General features: G+C 43.1%; 1 protein-coding gene across 1 annotated transcript in view; it reads right to left on the bottom strand.

Annotated features, from left to right (window-relative positions):
• Nucleotides 1-20982, bottom strand: part of LOC149371902 (uncharacterized) — a 261347-nt gene that overhangs the window by 73260 nt on the left and 167105 nt on the right. The gene's annotated exons all lie outside the window — the stretch shown is intronic.

Below are 20982 nucleotides of genomic sequence, written 5' to 3'. Positions count from 1 at the left end.
GGCGTGGCATAAATGCTACTCATTGAAATGCAAAACTAACAAATATGACAATGTACCACACTTAAATTGCTGTCAAGTTTGGACTTAGTCTTGTACGATGCAGTTATGTTTGGTGCAGCCAACGAGAACGACTTACATATATGACAAATTAGGAACCTCGCGACACTTAAATATAGAACAGTGACGTCAGAAATCTCCCTTGTCTTCCCAATTAATCCTGTCCGTTGCCAGCTGCGGCCATCCTATCCCCTAAAGATCGAGTGTAGCAGTAAGTAAAAAGGCGGTGTCGTTTTTCAAGGGTGTGCATCGGAATTCTGCCAAAAGGCAAAACAGCTAGCTACGTGTCGCTATAAGTATTACTTTGTGGTGATGGCATCTAAGAAAACTTACTCAGAAAACATGCGTTGAATAGATAATACCGCTATATAAAAGCTTGAACTTTGCTCTTTGCCAGCCTGGAATTTCGAGTCGTTCCAACGAAAAATTTGTGACTTCAGTAACGATCTCCTACAGGATTGAGACCCCTGAGTTGCGCTTGTATCTGTTCCTTAAAGTGATGCAAGCCGACATCAATCGCTTCTCTGAATAAGGGTGTTGCTAACAATTTTCGGAGAGTGCAACACACTCCACGAAGGCCTTTACGTAATCTAGAAAAGGATAAAAGGTAACAATGTTTCTGGTTTAAAACTTACGTACATCCTGCCTGAGCCCTGTTTCTTTGTGTGTGTGTGTGTGTGTTTGTCTTTAGACACAGTTCACTTGAGAGTAAAGCCCCTAGGATCTCTTTCCTAACAAATAACAATCTCCTTTTGCATGGTATTCCAATTGTTCAGCTCTTTCATCTAAAAAAACGCTTGAAGCTATGCACGAAAAATGGGAAACGAAGGAACACAAGTGTAGCGCAACGCACGTTTCACTTGCAGAACAACGTCTCTCTATCGACTGCAGAGGCTGTGGTTTCATGTGGCACCGACGACGGTGACCTGGAAGGTCAATTTAACAGGCAAGGAAGAGGAACTCGTAACACTGCACTGCAGTTGAAGTACCGCTACGCCTTTCACAGAGGCGCATAATACGCAAATGCAGTGTTCTATCTAGAGGACGCTGTGCGCGATCGAAACTGAAAAAGATCTGCTTGTTTTCGCATTGAGGAAGCCCAGTCATTCGCGCAGCCTGGAGTGGTGTTCGGGAAAGGCGTACTGCTCGGCGGTTAACGCGTTGCTCCCTCAGAACGAAAACTACGCAGATACAAGAGAAAGGTGGCAACAACCTGCAGGGAAAACTGTTCTCTTCAAGGACAATGCAACAGTATATCCCGGCCGCGCGGCGTCTCTAAGGCCACGTGGTAGCGCAGTTCTCGCACATTTAGTAAACAGCGGCAGGACAGGTAAGGAACGAGCGATGAGGAGAATGGCAGGGGAAGCTTGGAGAACTGGGAGAACTTTCGCCTTAACGTTCATTCATTCCTCTCCGGGACCTCGAGAGTGAGACGTGCTTATGTATGTATGGAGGATAATGGCCTGCCAGCGGCAACGAGGACGGTTACCTTCGCGGCAGGCTGTTCTGTTGACACGCGAAGACACCTTCTGCTCACCAGTTCCTTTTGGCGCCGAAAGCTCACGTCTCACCAGCCGCTATTGTTTCTGTGCACACCGCCTTCATCCCCCTCGCCCTTCCCCTTTTTCCACCCTCACATTGAGAACATTAAGCTTCGCCTGGTAGGACACTGTGAGTAGCATGCGCTGTCACCATGCTTGATGCCATTTTATGTAGCATACCTGGAAGCATATGCAGCGATACAACTAGAAATTCAGTCACCAGGACGTCTCGTGGCTTCGCAATATCGGAGTGCTTTAATCTTTCTCGTTTTGTTTTTACGGCAGTCGGAAATTTTCTGCGATCACCACTTTCTGCGCAGTGTGAGCTTTAAAACCCCTGGTGTTTGTGGGATGGGTTGGGGGAAGATTATCCGTTCAAGGCATGTCTCGTCTGTGTGCGGAGCAAAGCAGATGAAAAAGACAAACTGCCTTGGAATTACAAGAACTTGATTAGAGATGCAGTAATAGAAAGCCTAAATAACACTGGTGATAGGCACCCAGTCAAATCCCGAACTCTGCAAAATCACTCGCAGTGCTGAAAAAGCAGAAAGGGTAGTCTTAGACGCACGACTGATGAATGTCAAGTGAAACAGTCTCGTTCGTGGCTCCCCTGCCGCGAGGAAGCCGCTAAGCATAACCTGCCCTTGTCAGCTGTAAGAACTCCTAATGAAAATCACACAATCTGAAGTGTTAAGAGTACCGTACGTTTGCCATGCGTCTAGTATACGCCTTGCAAACCGGACGTAAAGCAGTCATTAAAAGAGTTTTAAAGTTAACGCTTTCCTAAAAGAGAAGACGATGGGCCGGCTGTAGAAGGCTTGAGGGGATTAGATAACTGAATTAGTGAGGAACGCATTCACCAAGTGACGTAAGCTGTCAACGAGCAGGAAAGAGAAGCGCATGTGAGAGAGCTTGCCGGAGAAGCATCGCCTTTGTATTTCGTTAGCGAGTTTACTCTTCCTTACGCCTTCCTCTATTTTTCGTAAACCAGCACTTGTTAAAAGTTCTTTTCATGAAATGACTTTGGATTTTACAAGATGTTTGTACCCACAAGGTACACGGGGTTAGCAGCATCGTTAGCAGTGACACGGAAACTCTTCATGTGGCAGCCATAGCACGTGGACGCTTTATAACCAATAACTTGTATTCATTCCTATCAAACTGACCGTTTAAGGTTTATTTGCTTAGGTTGACATAGCTGTCACTGCAATTGCGTTAAAATTTTCAGCTGCATTTTTATAAAAACAAACGGAGCTATGTTTTTTGATGAACGGTGTAAATTACGCAGCTGACGTTAGCAGAATGTGCAAAACAATCAAACTGGCTTTTGAAGAACACCCTTGGAGCGAGAGCAATTTTATAATTTGATTGCGTCTGATCATTCAGCCACCAGGTACGTGTACAAATCAAGGGTAGCATCAGTCAGGATGTCATAGCTCTTGTGCGTTCTCAGTGTGTCGAGCAATGGAGGAGTGATGAAATACGTGGCGCTTATTCAGCTGTAACCCAGTAAAATCAGCTGCCAACTGCGTTCATACACAAAGTGGAGTGGAACATTTGATTGAAGCTCGCAATAATTAACGTGGTACGATATAGCTATGCTCTACATTGTTGAATGAAACGTTTTTTATGCGCTAAAGCAAATGAAGTAAAATTGCAATGGACAGGCCCACTCGATGATCTGGACGTTTTCAACCTGAATTTCTTGCAAAGCACGGCGATCTTGCGGTGACTGCCATATATTGATGTCCTAGATCTGCACCAACATTTTCAGCGCGCGGAAATAATCAACAACCTACCGCTGTTTAACATTTGTGCTACCAAATCGGTCTCATAAGTGAAGGCTAAAGCGCTTGTCAAGTGGAGCTAGTCTTCTTCTGTGGTTACACAACATCACAGTGGTGTTGAATAAGTAAAACTCAAATTATGCCTGCTCGCGATCGTGTTAAAAGCTGTTCTGTCAGAGTTTTTATTGATTACAATTTGTAAACAAAATTCGGCGAACAATTAAATTACGCCTTAAGGGTATGACGCCATTGTATTAATATTCCTCTTGTTAGGCCTCGGTTCTTGTTTGCTTCGCAGACACGGACATTGCCCTCTTGTATTTATTTTGACACCTGTCTATTTTTACTTCCGTTTCTAGCTCTTTTTTTTACGAAAAAAATAGACGTGGTCTTCTTTTAACCAAGTGGCACCACCGTTCCTCATTAGTCGAGGCGTAGCGTGGTCGCTTGCAGCGGTTCGAGATTCGGTTGGACGGAAGAAGGAAGAGAAACCAATTTCTCTTTCCCTGTCGTTTATTTCCTTCAGAGACTCAAGAGAAAAGGTTGTGTAGACTGCAACAGATTATCATTATTGACAAACACGTGTGAGGTTATTGTGAAAATTTAAATCAGGTGAAAGAAGTAAGCCTCGGGAGCAGAACTTTGTAGCACTGCAATATTGAACAAACCGAGGCGCCCTCTAAAGGTCCTGATAATCGGTAACAGTCGGACCGGTGACTGAACTAGATGACGATTTCGCGATTAAAATGCTGCTATGAGTTCAACCGTCATTGGAAAGCCTATCGTTCATCGACGGCTGTAGGTTGTACTTGAGGAATTATGTTGCAAAATGCTTCCATTAAAGTGTTTCCACCGGCCTTTTTTCTTGAATTATGATGAAGAATTTCCAAACATTCGTTTTGCGCTGTAGTATATTGGGCAAGATAGTTTTCATAATCTTATTTTGGGCTTTAATTAGAAAGAAGTAAAGAACTTAGGCATCAAGCGGGCGCCTTTCATTTTTCCTTCAATATCTTATGGATGGTCAAGACCTTACAGTACGGTAATCATCCATGAACCTATTCCTTTTTTCAAGTGGCTCACAGCAACTCGACATTTTCAGCTCGTGCATACGTGCAGAAGGACAAAATAATCTTAAATACAAAAATTTTCATGAAATCAGTGGTACGACAAACGTGCGGTGTTGTAATCGTTTTCATATAACTGAAACAGCAGTTAAAATTGGGCGTTACAAAGACTCACACGAGACCTCTGCCGTGAATCCTCAGGGCACTAGCTCAGCGCTGAAAAAAAAATGACGCTCTATTAAGCACGGAGAGACAACCACCGTTGTGAAAATAAAGAACTTTGTCCGTACTGTGAAGCCTGGCTAAAAGCCTGGCGTTTTAGATTAATATGGACACTGAAATATGCGTGCGTGAACAGATGCGCAGGAATGATAATGAAAAAAGAGTGTTTATATCGAGCGCCAATGGTGAGATGAAATATATAACAGTCGAGAGAAGTCTGCATTGTGAAAAAAATTACCGCAGCTCCACATCTCCGAGAGAATTGTGAACCTGAGGTCTATTGGGGAACGTCTGTGTCAGCTTCACCTGAGTTGCGTGAAGATTCACAGATTTGCTAAGATAAGACTGCTAAGATTTGCTAAGTCTGTCTTCATTTAAACGAAGCTGAATGTAGCCAACTTCGTTTGCATGCATACTTTTTTTTTTTTCAAGCTTTATCTCCGGTTGCGTGAGTTCCGATTCTTTAAAAAAAAAAAACGCAGTACTGACGCCGACATTTAGTTGTCAGTTTCTTCACGGGCCACCATGTTTTGGATGAGGTTCACTTCGCTAAGTGCTACTGGGGCAAAATTATCCGGAGGTCCCCTCTTCGTCTAGGTTATTAATCATAAAATAGTGTTTTATAGTGGTCATATAAACTGTTCAATGAGAAACGGAACAAAGTCGCTTACTTCCTGGTCATAAATTTTTCACATCTGCGCTAGCCAGGAGCGTCCCTTGAGAAACTTGAGAGTTCATTATAAACTTGGGAGCTCCGATAACGGTCGCTATATTCAGTAATTACACCAAGATCTAAGGCATGCTAAGTTCGCGAGGACTTCCGCATTATTAGCTACCCTGTATTCTAAAGTGCCCGGAGTGAACGCATATAGGAGTCCGTCGCATTTACATAGTCGGCGCTTTGGAAGCTTGGGTGCATCTTTTACGAGAGATCATAATTAAGATTTTGCAACACGGGGACCATTTGTCCAAGAGCCCGTGGTTGCAGCAGGATGTCGAAAGTTGGAGAACTTCGAGCTGGTCCCCGCCCCGTGTAGCGAACTTTATTAGGAGGCGGCGAAACTTCAAAGGAAATAGAGTTGTCTGAGTGTTATTGCTGGTTGGTGAAAATGAATGAGCGGAGTCCGTTGTTACGCATGCGCTCTTTGATACTGTATTCCCGTCAGTAGGCTGTGATTTATTCACCTCGTCTTTGTCACGAAAAACTTTTTCGAGGCAAATGAAAGCGTGGGCGAGTGGGCTATCAAATCAGATTTTGCTAGAACTGTTTTTCTAGCTCTTTCCCACTTAAGGAAAGAAGGATTATAAGGTCAATCTTGTTCCTCCTCCACACACTTACATTGATGTAATCTTGGAAAGGATGAAGTGAGAAAGAAGCGACACCAAACATAATTCAAAATTTCACACAGTTCATTCTTATGAGAAAACGTTTATTCGGTGACTCCGAGTGCCTCTAATATATTATAACTCTTTGTTAACCGTAGAAAATCATAGATGAACGCATCTGTCAATAAGCGTAAGAATGTGTGGTAAAATAATAATGAAACAAACCGAAAAGAGAACGTATAGCTTAGGCAACGCTAGTTTATGTATGACAAAATGTTAACCTCTCTGAATATCTTTAGTGGGCGGTGTTTCTTGGCAACGATTTCTATTGAGCTACACATTAAAAAATTTCCACCGTCTTCATCTCAGAGCAGCGCGCAATTATCGATTAGCGTTGTCTGAAAAATAGAACTTCTTGTCAGATACCAAAAGAAAAGGAATGGATCCGACTAGGATCTTCATTTTGGTCGCCATCGATCGAAAGCGGGAAACAACTTGCGGGAAGTAACCAGTTTCAATTCCACAGAGTTTATTTCATTAGACTATATCTAGCCACTGGTATTGAAACGTTGTTTTGCTGTTAGTTTCTCCTTAGAGTACTACATTGAAGAAGCACTAGTATTATGTAATGTGATAGCCATTTGCCTCTTGTTCCTCAAGAAAGCAAAGGAATAGTCATAAAGACAGTTTTATGAACTGACAGTGATTGACAGCATTGGCTGACAGTGTTGCAAAGTGTTCTTGGCCTTTAATGCAGCGGCTTTAGTGTTCTCACTAGGTGTAGGCTCAGTGTCCCAACAAATTTTAAAAGAAGCGAATTAAAGCGATGACAGTGTTTTAGACTCACCTACTCACGCTTAAAAGCATGGAGCGATCTCAGCCACCACTGCCTGTCTTCCAAGCACTCCCCAAATGATAGCTTGGGCTTGATGCTCAAGGTTTCAGAGAAATAAATGAAAACAGAAAGAACAATTGGCAAATAAACGCGCGGAGAAGTTGCGTTCCCAATTTCTCGGTGTCGTTATCCTGGGTTTTGACGCGAAATACTTAATGGACAAGAAGATGACAGGGAATTACGGACATACCTTACCATAACAGAAGGGTGTGAATGAGGCTTCAGACCACAAAGCGCATTTCAACCAAGTGCAACGTCTTTGGCTCATTACACTACTTTTTGAGAGACACTATTCAAAACGAGGCCCAGAAACGTATGGATCGGTATGACATGTCACAAGAGAAGTTGAGTGAGAGGAAATGGAGACTAGCGGCTATTTGCGCATGCACGGTGCTCCACCTAAGACTTTGCACAATTTTTAAAGTTACGTTTTTTTAGTTAGAGAAGCACTTTTTTGATATAGCATGGTCAGCGGTTTAGTTCATCAGAATACAGCTCAGACTTACTAACTAGTAAGTTGGTTAACTAGTATCCAATAATTAACTTTTTAACTCTTACCGTTAGGCTCCTGAATATTCAGAGGCATGTAGCCCACCTTAAGTAATATCGATATCTGTTTTTAGAATTCCGAAAACGCGGTCACCCTCCGAGCTGTGGCCTAAAAAATTACGACTACATCGACGAGAGACGAGCACTGTAGAGGTTGCTTTGCCTGCAAGCTTCTCAAAAGCGCATGTATTTTGGCGCGATGTAGCCAATATATGTTGGGGCACAGCGCTGAGCGTAAGAGATTTTTCGCAATTCTAAAAGCTAATATGGATGTTACTTACGTTGGGCTACACGTCACCTGATAATTAAGGAGACTAATGCTACTATATAAAAAGTTTACTATTCAATATTAGTTGATCAGCTCGCTGGTTAGCACGTCTTAGATTACCGCTGAGAATGCTGTGCCGAAAAAAGCGTTCTTCCAACTCAAAAAGCCGATATTTACTTTTTTTTAATTCTTAGTTGAAACAACCTTGGGTGGGTGACATATAATAAAGAAAGCAGAGATGACTTAGTTCAGTAAATAATTTTTCATGGCTTAAGGGGAAAGTATCTGAAACATTCTGAATTGCATTCGATTGCTTGCGGCTTTTTAGCGTGCACTCACGGTAACAATGAATGTTATTGAAATTTTTCCCCTTCAAAATGCAGCCGCCTTGGCAATTATTAGAACCATGGCTTTGCACACGGTAGCAGAGCACCACAGACACTGAACCACACCTACAGCTGGCACCAAATCCTTAAATTCACTCTTTATCCTACTCTCAACTGTGATAAAAGGTGAAATGAACAATTATCGGTAATAGAAAGTAAAAGGATCATCAGAGGGCGAAAAATCGACATCACGTTTTCCGCACCTTATGCGCACAGCGGATTTTCAATCGCTGCTGTTCAGTGCAAACCAGGGAGAACAAAAGAAAAAACAGCTAAGAGCACGATTAGCTTCACGGTCTTGAAACTTGGGAAAAAAACCCACCTAGGCGCAAATTTCACAAGGACACAAAAAGAGACGAGGAGACAACGGACAGGTGCCAACTTCCAACTGTTTATTGCTCGAAAAAAACATACATTTATAGTCGCGGGCAACGCCCACATTTACACACCACGTACCTTATGGCAGCCGTAACTTATCGCCTAGCACGAACATCATTGCTCAGAAAATCATACTCCGCCGCATACAACTTAACTGAAGTTTCACTCACGCACAAGGTTGCCTTTTTCGTTATGTGAAAGGCTTCCAATAAAAGCCTCGCCTGCTTGAATTTGCTCTTGCCCAGAATCCTCGCCTTTTCCAGTCGAGGTGCACACTTGCACGTGTTAACGTGGGTCACCAAAGTGGCGTATTTATCATTATTATTCGCTACCTTTTTGTCATGTTCCCCAAGGCGTTTGTTGACGCACCTCCCCGTTTGCCCTATATAGGACATTCCACAGGTCAGCGGTATCTCGTACACCACTCCTTCTATGCAGCGTATGAAGGTGCGCTGATGTTTTATGCTGCACCCAGGGCGCTCAGTGCCACAAATCCGGGGTCTAAGTTTGCTCAACTTGTTTGGGGCTGAAAATACGAGCGGTACCTTGTGCCTGTTAGCCACCTTCTTCAAACTGTGTGACACTTTGTGCACATAAGGCATGACTTCAGGTTTTACCGCAGGGCCCCTTTCTTCAAGATTCTTTGGACTGGTGCAGCATTTTGTTTTTTGGAGGAGGGTTTCAGCGACAGCAGTGAACACCACCGAGGGGAATCAATAAACAGTTGGAAGCTGGCGCCTGTCCGTTGTCTGCTCGTCTCTTTTTGTGTCCTTGTGAAGTTATTTGCGCCCAGGTGGGTTTTTTTCCCAAGTTTCAAGATGCAAAACCAACTAGCCCGTCAACATGCCTTAGCTTCACGGTATTTATTAATACACTGGAACGAAAGAAGTTGCTAATGCATTTAAAATTTATGTGACAGGACCGTCGAATAAGCTTCAGGCGAAATGATGTGCCCTTAAAAGTACCGGGGAAGGCTAAGGAGCCAGGCAGAGAGCTGCAGCCGACAAGGTAAAGAGGAAAAATAAACGACAACCAATGCAAACTCGCCGGAAAGATTTAAAACTCATTAGCGCAAATTATTCGCCATACAGCAATGTGTCAGTTCAAAGGGATGTTCCGAGAAGTAATTGGTCGTTAATGCAAGCGACCGCTTCTAAAATCCGGTCATAAAAAGCGTATAATAAGAGCGATTGAGATGAAACACGCGGTATGCTTGAATCAAAATTTGCGACATTTAACAAAAATAAAAAATAAACCTTGATTTCCATGTTTTTAATTCTTGACTTGCACAAAAGGTAGTTTTAAAGCGGTGGACATCAATAAAATATATAATGTGCAGGGTTTTACGGCGGATTAGTGAAGAAGGTTATAATATGCGCCGCATTTTTTTATGAACAAACGGAAGCAAACTCTTTCTTCTTTTAGAAGCGAAGATGATTTTTTTTGCCGCTGCATTAAAAAATACTTTTCATGTTTATATTACCTTATGGACACTTTATAAAATGTGAACTTCAAATATTCAAGAACTGAGCCACGAATTCGGCTAGCAGAATAGACTTTGTGGGTTTCTTGGGCGATGCTGCTGTTTCTTTCATCAGAGTTAGAAAGAACGACCTTTTCAGTCACGCTGACCTGGAATATCACATGGCAAAGACTGCAGATTTACGCCTGGAAACATAATTCTATATAATGCGGACATGTTTTTTCCTAGCTATTTCTAATAGGAGTTCTTCAGTTATTGAAGTGCCGTGTTTCCTAATATCTTTATACAGGAAATAAAGCTTTCTTTGTCACGACATATTCGCGCTGTATAGTCTACCTGCCACTGCCTTGCGTTCACTGAATGGGCGCTACGAAGGTTATATCTTTATCTTCGGTTTATCAGTTTTATCTGGCAGAATGATTATGTGATATATTACCTGAAAATGTTCTGCTGTTCGTCTATATGAACGTTTGGCCTTTTTAATATACAACACGCAGATTCTCAAACGCCAATGTGCGCCGGGTTCTTTGCACGATGCCAAAAGCCAGGAAGGAGCCCGGATGCATACATAGCTGGTTGGTTGGCCTCTAATAAATTAATTCTGAGGGGCCTCACGCACTTCTTTATTCTCACTACGTTTTAGGTTGACTCGAGTAGGGCCTGATGTATTTGCACAACAAAATGCTAAGCCGTGTTACTGAAATTGTGAGAAGGCAGCCAGAGGACCAAAAAAAGAAAAAACTTGCACGACGCTTAACCTACAATTATGACGAGAATGCGATTGCACTCAAGATCTGTCCCGCGCAGGTAATCGCTTTCCTTCATAGATTTACAAATCGCGAGGAGTGCTGGTACCTCTGTCGACGCAGAGGTACAGCTTTTAAACGATGCGCCACTGTCCCGTCCGGTGTCTGTTTCCAACACAGCCACCATTGAGGCTTGTGAGGCTCTAGTTGTTCTTTCAGAGTTTTCCTGAGGCTCATTTTTGCAGACGTTTTTCAGGAGGCTGTCTGTCTATCCGCCAATTAGATGATGCACAGTACTACGGTGGGTAAGTGTTAACATGATTCAATTTATCTGAAATAATTCTATTGCACCTGCCATTCTGGGCTGGTTCCCACAACTTGGTGGACAAGTTGCCGCGTGACTACCATGGAAGGTGGGTCACCCACTTTTTCATAACACAGTTGAACCGCGACTTTTCTCGAAAATGAACTTGTAGTGCTATCAAAATGAAATGCACAAAATTTGCATTTTGTTTTAGCAGAAATGCCGAATATTTCCGCTTTTACGTTTGGTGTTTACATTTAACGTTTACCTCTCAAGTGACTGACTAAGACAAAGAGAGCCGGGAGGCTGCCTGAAGTTTTCTGGCTAAGGAGTTATAGCGTGCTATCGTGGTCCGGCCACAGAAGACGACTACAGTCCCAGTCGGCCTGCCAAGCACGCGCAGACTGGATTTTGTTGCTGCTTAACTGCATGGCCGGCGGCGGGCTGTTCTGTTCCCGCCTGGCTGAGCGTGTCCATCCGAATATATTTGTGGAGACCAGACGACGACTGGTGGCTACGATTCGTCTCCACAAAGTTTAATTTTTTTTTAAATAGAACAAATGCTTTTTAATCATGGTGCGAAAATACAGAGGTTTTCGTATACGTATCAGCCACTGCTAGAAGCAATCGACAGGGTTACGACGGTCTGGCTCTTCAGGTTCGCAGCGTGCAGGGCCTCAGCACAGGATGGGGTAGAGGAAGTAATGTGGGGACTGCCTAGGCCCTGGGCACACCCACACTTATTGATACAGATCATCTCCCGGATGGCGGCATTGATTAAATTCTGCTGTGGATGTTTGATGAGAACTGCTGATGAGTTTGGGGGAGATGTATTAGTCAGAATTAACTTCCAGCTAAAGGAACACCTCTGGTGACAATTGTTTGTGATGCGCAAGGTACTACATGCGGGCTTGTCTATAAATTTTTTATTTTCGCTGAATAACGTAGCCTTGTCTCGTAGCCTGCAAGTGAGGTAGGCTGATTACTCCAACAATGCGCGGTCGCTACCCTTTCGGGCTCGCACGTTAGGGCACTCGTTACCGAGAAACCCCTCACACCCTCAACTCCAGATGGCACAGATTTGATTAGAGAAGGTTGGAGCTTCCGAGAGAGCGTTTTGTCGCTGCACAGGTTTCATTACTCGAAGCAGGTGCCTGCAAGTGATTTGTGAATCATTATTTTGTGATGACTTCATCGGCAAGCTTTATCCAGTGCTCAAGCTATGGAGACTAATTCCACCTCACCGGGGTCACATGGGCAGATTTTCCTTGTCATGGCTCGTTCCCAATACACGGTCACCGCATTGATCACTCCTATCCCCCGTTCAGGATCTCTCGCCACCTCGCTGCACATTATGTCTTCGCTTTCAATGAAGATGCGTTTTAAGGATTTTTCTTTTGCCTTTCTTCGCCTAATACGGAGCCTGGGGGTAATATTGCTGGTAGGGGTGTCAAACTGAACTGCTTGCAGATATTTATCGGGTAGGTTGCATCTCCATTTGCCCTCTTTCCTGGCAACGGTATCCAGAACTGGTGAGCAAGGCGAAAAGCGTTGGGTTCGTACTATGTCTCTGAATTTGTCCTGCGTGTTGGCTTCAAGTATGTCTTCTACTGTGTTGTGTATCCCTACAGTTGCATGAGTTTAGACGTACTAACGAAGAGGGGGATTCTAATGGGCGTATTGTCTGCTTTCCAAGAGTGGTGTTGGCCCGTCCTAACTGATCCTGCATTAGGCTGTCAAATGGAAGGTGGTACGCGATGCGGCTAGCTGTTACCCCATCGATGATGCGAAGGGTGTAAAGCTTCGTTAAAACCGCAGTTGCGCCCTGCGACATTTCTGATTAGATGCCTCAGTTGTGTGATCTGTTTGTCCAGAAAACCGGATGAGAGGATTCGTGAAACGCGGAATAAAGCCAAGATTTAGTTTCTTTGAACTTCTCGCGAGGGATATTTTGGATCTTAAATCCTGTTCGAGGATTCTCGTGAAAGCTTTAGTGCACAGCGAGTAACAAATTAAAAGCCACTAAAAAAATAGATTGCGATAATTATCATCGTGTGGAATGCGCAGGCACAAGAACCATGAACTGAATGGGAAAAATAATGTCCGTAGAGTTCCATGATAGACGGACTAAAAAGGAAGAAGAGTTATAAAATAAAGAGAATAAAGTGCTCAGAGCGCAACTATAAATGCCGAGCGCTGAAAGGCGCTGTGGACTAACATCCTTTGTCTGCCCTTTTTAACCTGATCCTTCGCGGTGTTATTTTTTCCGGTTTCACAAAAGCGCCCACGGTTCAAGTTTCGCTGTCCATCCACCAGTCCGCCTTTAAAAGCACGCAGAAAGGCAACGCAAAAAATTTTGAATTTCCTGCGGAGGCGTGAGAGCGTGCGGGAAGGGCTGTGTGAAGGATAGAAGAGGACCGAGCGGGAGACGACTTTTGACGAGGACGCGACTTTTTGGCATCCGTGCTCAGTGTCTGTGAGTGTGCGTGTTTCAGAGCTGCAGTGCTCGCACAAAAAAATAAATCCTTCACAATGAGAGAGTTGAAAGTCGCAGTGTGAGTTTAAATATATACAGCCACGGTATTGTTATAGTCCGCTTCTCTTAAATAGAACACGAAGAAAGGCTTTCTGACTCCGCTATAGAAATAAAAATAGCGCCTGTCGACGAGACGCTGAAGTTTTAACGTGTGTCCTAAACGCATGACTTGTAACGAATCTTGTGTACTCTTTGTGCTACTTGTGCTTTTAGCAAACGGTTAAAACACGATTCTAAGCCACAGTGTAAACTTTATTTTTTATTATTATTGTAACATAGAAAGGAAGAAATCAGTAAATCCAAACCGGTGTGCGCTGTGCAATTCTGAGCTATGAATGTGGAAATTTTAGTTATTATAAAATAATGATTTCATGAATGCGCAAGCGTTCATGATGGTTGACCAAAAAAATTGAAGAAATTGAAAACCCAAAGACGAGAACAATTCAATTAAATATTACAAGGCGTAGCTTGCAACAAAAAAAAAATCAAGAGCCCTGATCAGAGCAGTTCCAGAAGGGAGCTGGCCAATAATTTCATTCGTTTGAAAGCTGGAAATCGGGTGCGCCTTCTGTATTGACGTAGCAGATAAAACCTTCATTTTTGTTTGAGCTAGCCTGACCTTATGAACGACAGTAATAACTTACTTCTTCAAATCTTGAAAAAGAAAACGAGGAAGCAAAAGGACTCCACCGCCTAGCGTTAAAAGCAGGCAATGACCGGAATACAAGCGTGAATAACTTTGCTGTAAACAAAGATAATAGCAGAACTGCTAGCCAGTATGCAGTACGAACTGAAGTGAGAAATCGTGCACCATTTACTTCAGGTCCAATGTTCTCTTTGATAAAGTCAGCTATTCGAGGCCTGTAGGCACACGCGTTTGATAAAAGACTTTAACGACAAATCATTCCGGTTTGAAAGCGCAGCGTTTATTTGTATTTTTTGTTCTATACATAGGTGAAGATTCAATATCACCAATAGAGGAAGAAAATATTAGAAGCAGCTGCATTCCTTTTTTCTATTTAGAAAGCGGCGTACAAAGAGCGTTCGGGAATTTCAAACTTCGTATGCGCATGCTATAATGACCGTCTCGCCTTGCACATTTCACCAGCCCTGTACAGCCATTCAGGACATAAAAACTTTCACTGAGTACTGTTGGAGCTTGTTATTAACGTCTGGAGCGATTCTTTCTTCTCTACTGAAACTGTTGGCTGGGAGTCACTTCATGTGAATGTTAGTACTGAGTGCCCTTGAGTTGTGGAAATGTAACGGGTGTCCGCGTATTTTGGCGAAAGTGAAAAAATGGTAAAGAAGAACCAGATTTTGTTTAGGTAACTTGTGAAGAAACACAAGGCGCCGAAAGAGAGCTGTGAAAGCGCTTAGGGCGATGTCTTTTATTCTGGTATCAGATAGTCCAAGGCAATGCTAGAGTAAAACAAATAAAGATTGTTCAGTACACCGAGCTTCATCGAGCAATATCAAGAGCTGTTTATTCCTAGCGGAAAGGAAGGCGGTCGATGAAAAAGGTCACGTATTGCAATACTCGAAGGGAGATAGAAGAAAGAAAAAGCGCTTTAATAAATTACTCAAAGGTGATTCAATAACACAAGAAACAACCGTTATGAAAGCGATACATCACTAGCTCCTCTATTACAAACATCTTTCATTTTCTACAAGTAATAAAGGACGCTCGCATGGGTGAACTTGTGCAAGTGCAAGCCTTAGATCGAATCACGTCAAAACTTGCGCTTTGATTTTGCACCAAAAAGGAATAGGTAAGTGAAATATACTGCCGGGAAAACAAGTGCCAGGTGAGGAAAGTTCATACTGAGAATGAAAGAGAGTTGCGTGTAACACCGATCTCAAAAAGCCAGACGTGTATTGTCCGTTGGACTTTTGAATGCGCGGAAAAGAGCGGGCGACCTTTATTCGCAAAAAAGAGAGACAGGTCGGCCCAACGTTAAATTTCTCTTCTGCTAACCTACATGCGGGAGGAGGGGGGGAGGGGGGGGGGCATGGACGGAAAGGCTGTTATGGTGGGCAACAATGAGGCTTGGTGACCTCTGGGATAATCTGGCTTTGTGCTAATGCGGCCTACTCCCACAGAGGCCTGCTGTCAAAGCGAATCAATGAAACGGTCAGTTCACGTTTTTCCCGCGCATACGCGAAGCAAACCGAAATTACATTACCCACAGTATCATCCACAGTACCAGCAGCCCATTTTGGAGTCCGCACGTGTAAGCCCCATCCAAAGTTGGCCAAAGCATTGCTCTGAATGCCACTTCGAAGTGTGAAAGGAATGTGAGGTTCCAAATTTCAGCGGGGACTGCGGCGGTGTCAGTGCCACGCTGTAGAAGATATAAAGGGGCTGCTGCTTTTTCATGATAGATTCTCTGGTCGCACATTCGCACCCCTGAAGCCAGTAGTCCGCCGTGATCCACTGGACGTAGTTGCCTTTTGTCTGCGCCGATGAGTGGAGTTTCTTGAAGTTGAGAGCCAGATACTGGTATGTGTTGCGTTGCGCTACGCTGCTTAGGCTGCGTACGGCTTCTTTACAGTAAAACAAAAACACCATATTTGAGACTATGCATTGTAAAATTCCCTTCCCGAATCCGGGCACGCCCTGCGGCGATGAAAAACACGGGAGTAGAAAATCTAGCTCATGTGGAACCCTAACCTAGTCGTTTTCCAGAAATATGTTGCCCCATTGTGCATTTACAGTATTTTCTCGAACATCACTCCAATTTTCATACAGAAAGAATACTTCAATCCAGAAATCGAAAAACAGACTTATGATTCGCACTCCGACATAACTTTACAATCTGGCATCTTTAGTTATATATCTTAAGCCTTACTGTCCCATTGAGCGGTGTGCGTGTTCGTGCGCGTGAGTGTGCGTGCGCGTGCGTGTACGTGCCGCTCGAGAAGTGTGCCGCTGAAGAAGATTTAGTCAAGCACGAACATACGGGATAGAAAACAGAAGGGAATTGATAAAAGCAAAAAAAAAGCATTATGCTGTTTTTCACATGAAGCTGGGGAGGAGTTAACGAGTGTGATTTCAAGTATTGAAATGCGCACTTTTGTTCCTTTTATATAACTTCTAAGAAGCAGTGAAGGTACAATAGAAATTCTGAAAAGATCACTTTGCTGAACCCTGCATTTCTTTTAACCTCTCCCAGAAAAAGAATTCACCGCCTTCTGAGCTTCTCGTTCAACGAGAGTCCTTTTTTTTGTAGCGCTAAGGAAAAAAAATATACGTTCGGGGTTAGTTTATCGAAAACTATCGAAAAAGTACTTCTGTGTAAAGAGACAAATTATAAAGGTGAAAAATTAAGCTTATTATTTCTGCACACACCTTCTCTGCTGCGTGTGCTAAGCAAGACTTTTAAAATAGCGCTTCTACTTTGCTGCCCACTTTTCCCTTGAGCGCTCAGATTGTGAGTTTGGCCTACACATGGAGTACTTATCGTTCTTTCACCGGAGAAGCGGAGGGATAGTTTCCGTTTCTTTTATATGTCTGGCGTGCATGCAGGTTTCCCTTACATTTCATCTGTATTCTTCATTCTGAAGTTGCTGAAGCGAATTTCAGGCAAGAAAGACGAAAGTATCAGGAGTGCTAGCGTGAAGGAGATATCTTGAGATTCAGCTTCTATCTTTTTAGTCAGTCAGCTTCCTTAACTTCGTCGTGGGTGCAGAAGCAAAATGCGGAAACTTCACAGACGAATGGCGGACGAGCCAGCTGGCTGACTTAACGTCTTGTCTAGAGTAATCTCAGATTGTAGCCATCTTTATTTTATATTTGGAACTGGAGGATTAGGCGGTCGAAAGTAAGACATGAAAAATGCGAGCTGGTCAGGGGGGACACAAAGATTCTGCTTAGTAAAAAAAAAAAAACATTAGAGGGCATTGGAGTGATTGCCGTATTGGAGTGATGCGAAAGCACTGATGCCTTCTCGCCGCCTGTAATTGCTCCCCTTTGCCTCTAGTTGCTCCTCTTTGCCTGTATGTCAATTTCGACATCGCGTCTGACAATTGAATCACATAATTCACTTTAAACCACAGTTAATTATTATTATTATTATTATTATTATTATTATTATTATTATTATTATTATTATTATTATTATTATTATTATTATTATTATTATTATTATTATTATTATTATTATTATTATTATTATTCATATCGCCTCATAGGCTCCAAGAACGGAGTATTGTGTGAGGGGGATTACATGGATAAGTGCAACGACAGAAGCAGGAGCAACAAGTTTATCCAAATCTTATTGACTGTTAGTACCGGTCTCTGGAAAAGTAGGAACATCATTTTACAATGTTAATTCACACTTGAGTAACTTGAAAAAATGGCTGTTATTTCGGCCCTAAAACGAGCTGGGTCACGAGCATTCACGATGTGATCCGGAAGACCATTCCAGTGAATGATGCCTGCGGCCGGGAGATAAATTAAATGCTACGGTTTAGGCAATGTAGACCATTCTGTGAAGTACGCAGATTAGGGCGATTGATCTCCGTGATCGAAATGTAGAGATATATATCTATGATTTGATCTTTGTTATGCTCCAGTGACGGTTGTAGTTTCTGGAAATGACACACAGCACGATTCTCAACCGATTCAAGAAAATTAATTAAGTAAGCATGATGAAGTGACCAGATGGGAGATGCGTATTCGAGTTGTGGACGAACAAATGTTTGGTGGGTGAGCCTACGGGTAGTAGCAGAAGTTTCATGAAGATTACGTTTTAGATACCCTAATGTGCGTGATGCTTTACCTGTTACTTTCTTTACGTGAGTGTCCCAACAGAGGTTACTCGAGAAATGCACGCCGAGGTATTTGTATGAAGACGCGTGGGACACTTAAGTATTAATCAGTAAGTAACTGTAAGAAGAGTTATTTTCTTTGCAGTTGAATATCATTAACTTGCGCTTTTCGGTGTTAAGTGACATTTGCCATGATGTGCACCATGCGGCTATACGATCGAGGTCTCTTTGAAGTTCTAGGTGATCGGGATATGAGCGTATTTGTAAATGATGCAGTCATCTTCGAACAAAGGAAGAGTGGAATTAATGTTTGATGGCAGGTATTTTATGCAAATGAGGATGAGCAATGAGCCCAGGACGCTACCTTGAGTTACGCCAGACAGGACGTCGCTAAATGAAGATTGGTGACGGTTAACAACTGTAAACTGCTTGCGAGATAAGAAATTTCTTATCCATGAGGTTGTCAATGAGTCTAGGTTAAGGCAGGTGGTTTTAGCTATTGAACGTGACTACGCGACGTGGTCAAATGCTTTGGAGAAGTCTAAGAATGCGCAGTCTGTTTCTCGTCCATATCATGTAGCAATTCGTTAGTAAATTCCAATAGTTGAGTCTCACATGAGGAGTCTTTCCTGAACCCATCCTGGTTAGTAAAAAAGAAGTTGTTACTATCGAGATGCTGCGCAACGCCTGACACGATGATGAGTTCGAGGATCTTGCATGGGGCAGATGTCAGTGATAGGGGGAGGTAATTACGTGCGTTTTTTTTTGGTCACCTGATTCGAACATGGGGATAGTTTTAGCAATTTTCTAGTCCCCTGGAGTTTCTCCGGATGACAGTGACTGACGAAAGATATGAAACAGAATAGTTCTTGAATGACAGTGTTTTTAGAATTTTCGTAATAATATTATCGACACCAGCGGAAGTTGATATCTTGAGACTTAATTTAAGCTACGATACCGGTGGTACTTATTTCTATGGGCTCATGTATTGGTAATGAACATCTGCTAATGGTGGAATACTGGAATGGTTTTCCTGCGTGAATACTGATGTAAAATAATTATTGAATACATGCGGGCAGCCATCTTGATTAATTGGAACCCCAGTGTCATTCAACAAAAAAATCGAAGCAGAAGTGTCAGTGGGCGCTACAGTTTTCCAAAATTTTTTGGCGTTACGCGTCGTAAGCAATCGAAGGTCGTGAGAGTGATATTTAAACTTCGCTCTACGAATGGCACTGCAGTACTCTTTATCGGCAGTTTTGTGTTTTTGCCAAAATTCCGGTGTGCCTGGGCGTTGGTCAGCCTTTAAAAGTATTTTTTCTTGTTTTGATTGCTCGCAACATCCTGTTAAACCACGATTTAGATACCTACATGCGAAAGTAGTGTAATGGTATGTGGGACTGTACTAATTCCACACTATGCAATGTTTTAATAGAAGCCAGTTGTCATTGACCGAACGGTGATGAAATGGGGGTAGGTATGTATCAGAAGAACATTGCAAGCCAAGATTAATTGCAGTGTAGTCAGCGCGGTTGTAACAGAAGATATGTTTATGTGAGAAGGCACGTGTGCACGAGGACATGAAAATCATGAAAGTGAGCAGCGCATGATCACTTAATCCCTCAGAACAGGAAAACGCGCCAATACTGTCTGGAACTGACGCGAAGACGAGATCGAGCGTGTTGTTTCCTCGGGCAGGCTGATCAACTAGTTGCACCAAGGAGAAATCAAGAGTTAATTCAAGAAATTTAGTGCCGCCGCGTGTTCGAGAGCTTAGGCTAGGCCAATCAATTTCGGAGCAGCGGAAGTCACCAAGTAGGCAGATACTTTGTTTTGGAAATTTAGTTTTTATGCCAGCAAGGTTATCATGTAGATCGGAGACAAGTGATTGGAGACTATCTGGGGGCCTGTAACAGACTCCGAGAAAGTTTTTAGAAGACGGTGATGTGACAAAGACCCACAAGAATTCTCAGTGGGAATATGATCTGGAAAAGACGTTATATGTTTTTTTTTTTACTGCAATCAGCAGCCCACCTCCTCTTTTGTAGCTCCAATCTTTACGAAAGATAGCGAAGGTATGCAGATCAGGCAGGACTTCATCGTCCATAATCTCTTCATGCAACCACGTTTCTGTTAGTACTAAAATGTCAGAATCACATCTGTCTAGACAAGAACAAAGGGTTGGTTTGGTTTATGGGGTTTAACGTCCCAAAGCGACTAAGGCTATGAGAGACGCCGTAGTGGAGGGCTCCGGAAATTTCGACAACCTGGGGTTCTTTAACGTGCACTGACATAGCACAGTACATGGGCCTCTAGAATTTCTCCTCCAAAGAAATTCAACCGCCGCGGCCGGACCGAACCCGTGTCTTTCAGGTCAGCAGTCGAGCACCATAACAACTGAGCCTCCGCTCAGCACCATAACCACTGAGCCACAAGAACAAAGCTCGATGCGTTTAGGAAGGATGCTGCGTGTGTTAGTGAAGCATAAAGCGAGCTGGGAATGTGCAATGATATTCCGATAAGGCATCAGTTTTGCTTTTCTAATGACACGTGCCGCCGGGTGACACTTTTCCTATTCTGAACACACAGTTAAGGTGTGGTTAGCGGCGTCGTACACGTATACGTTGTCATTTATTTTCAGCTTATCGAAATTAAGCTTGAACG

Source organism: Amblyomma mixtum, chromosome 1 (assembly GCF_055824585.1).
Source record: "Amblyomma mixtum isolate Tamu chromosome 1, ASM5582458v1, whole genome shotgun sequence".
Lineage (NCBI taxonomy): Eukaryota > Metazoa > Arthropoda > Arachnida > Ixodida > Ixodidae > Amblyomma > Amblyomma mixtum.
The sequence above is the reverse complement of the archived record's forward strand: the minus strand, read 5'-3'. Positions and strand labels throughout refer to the sequence as shown.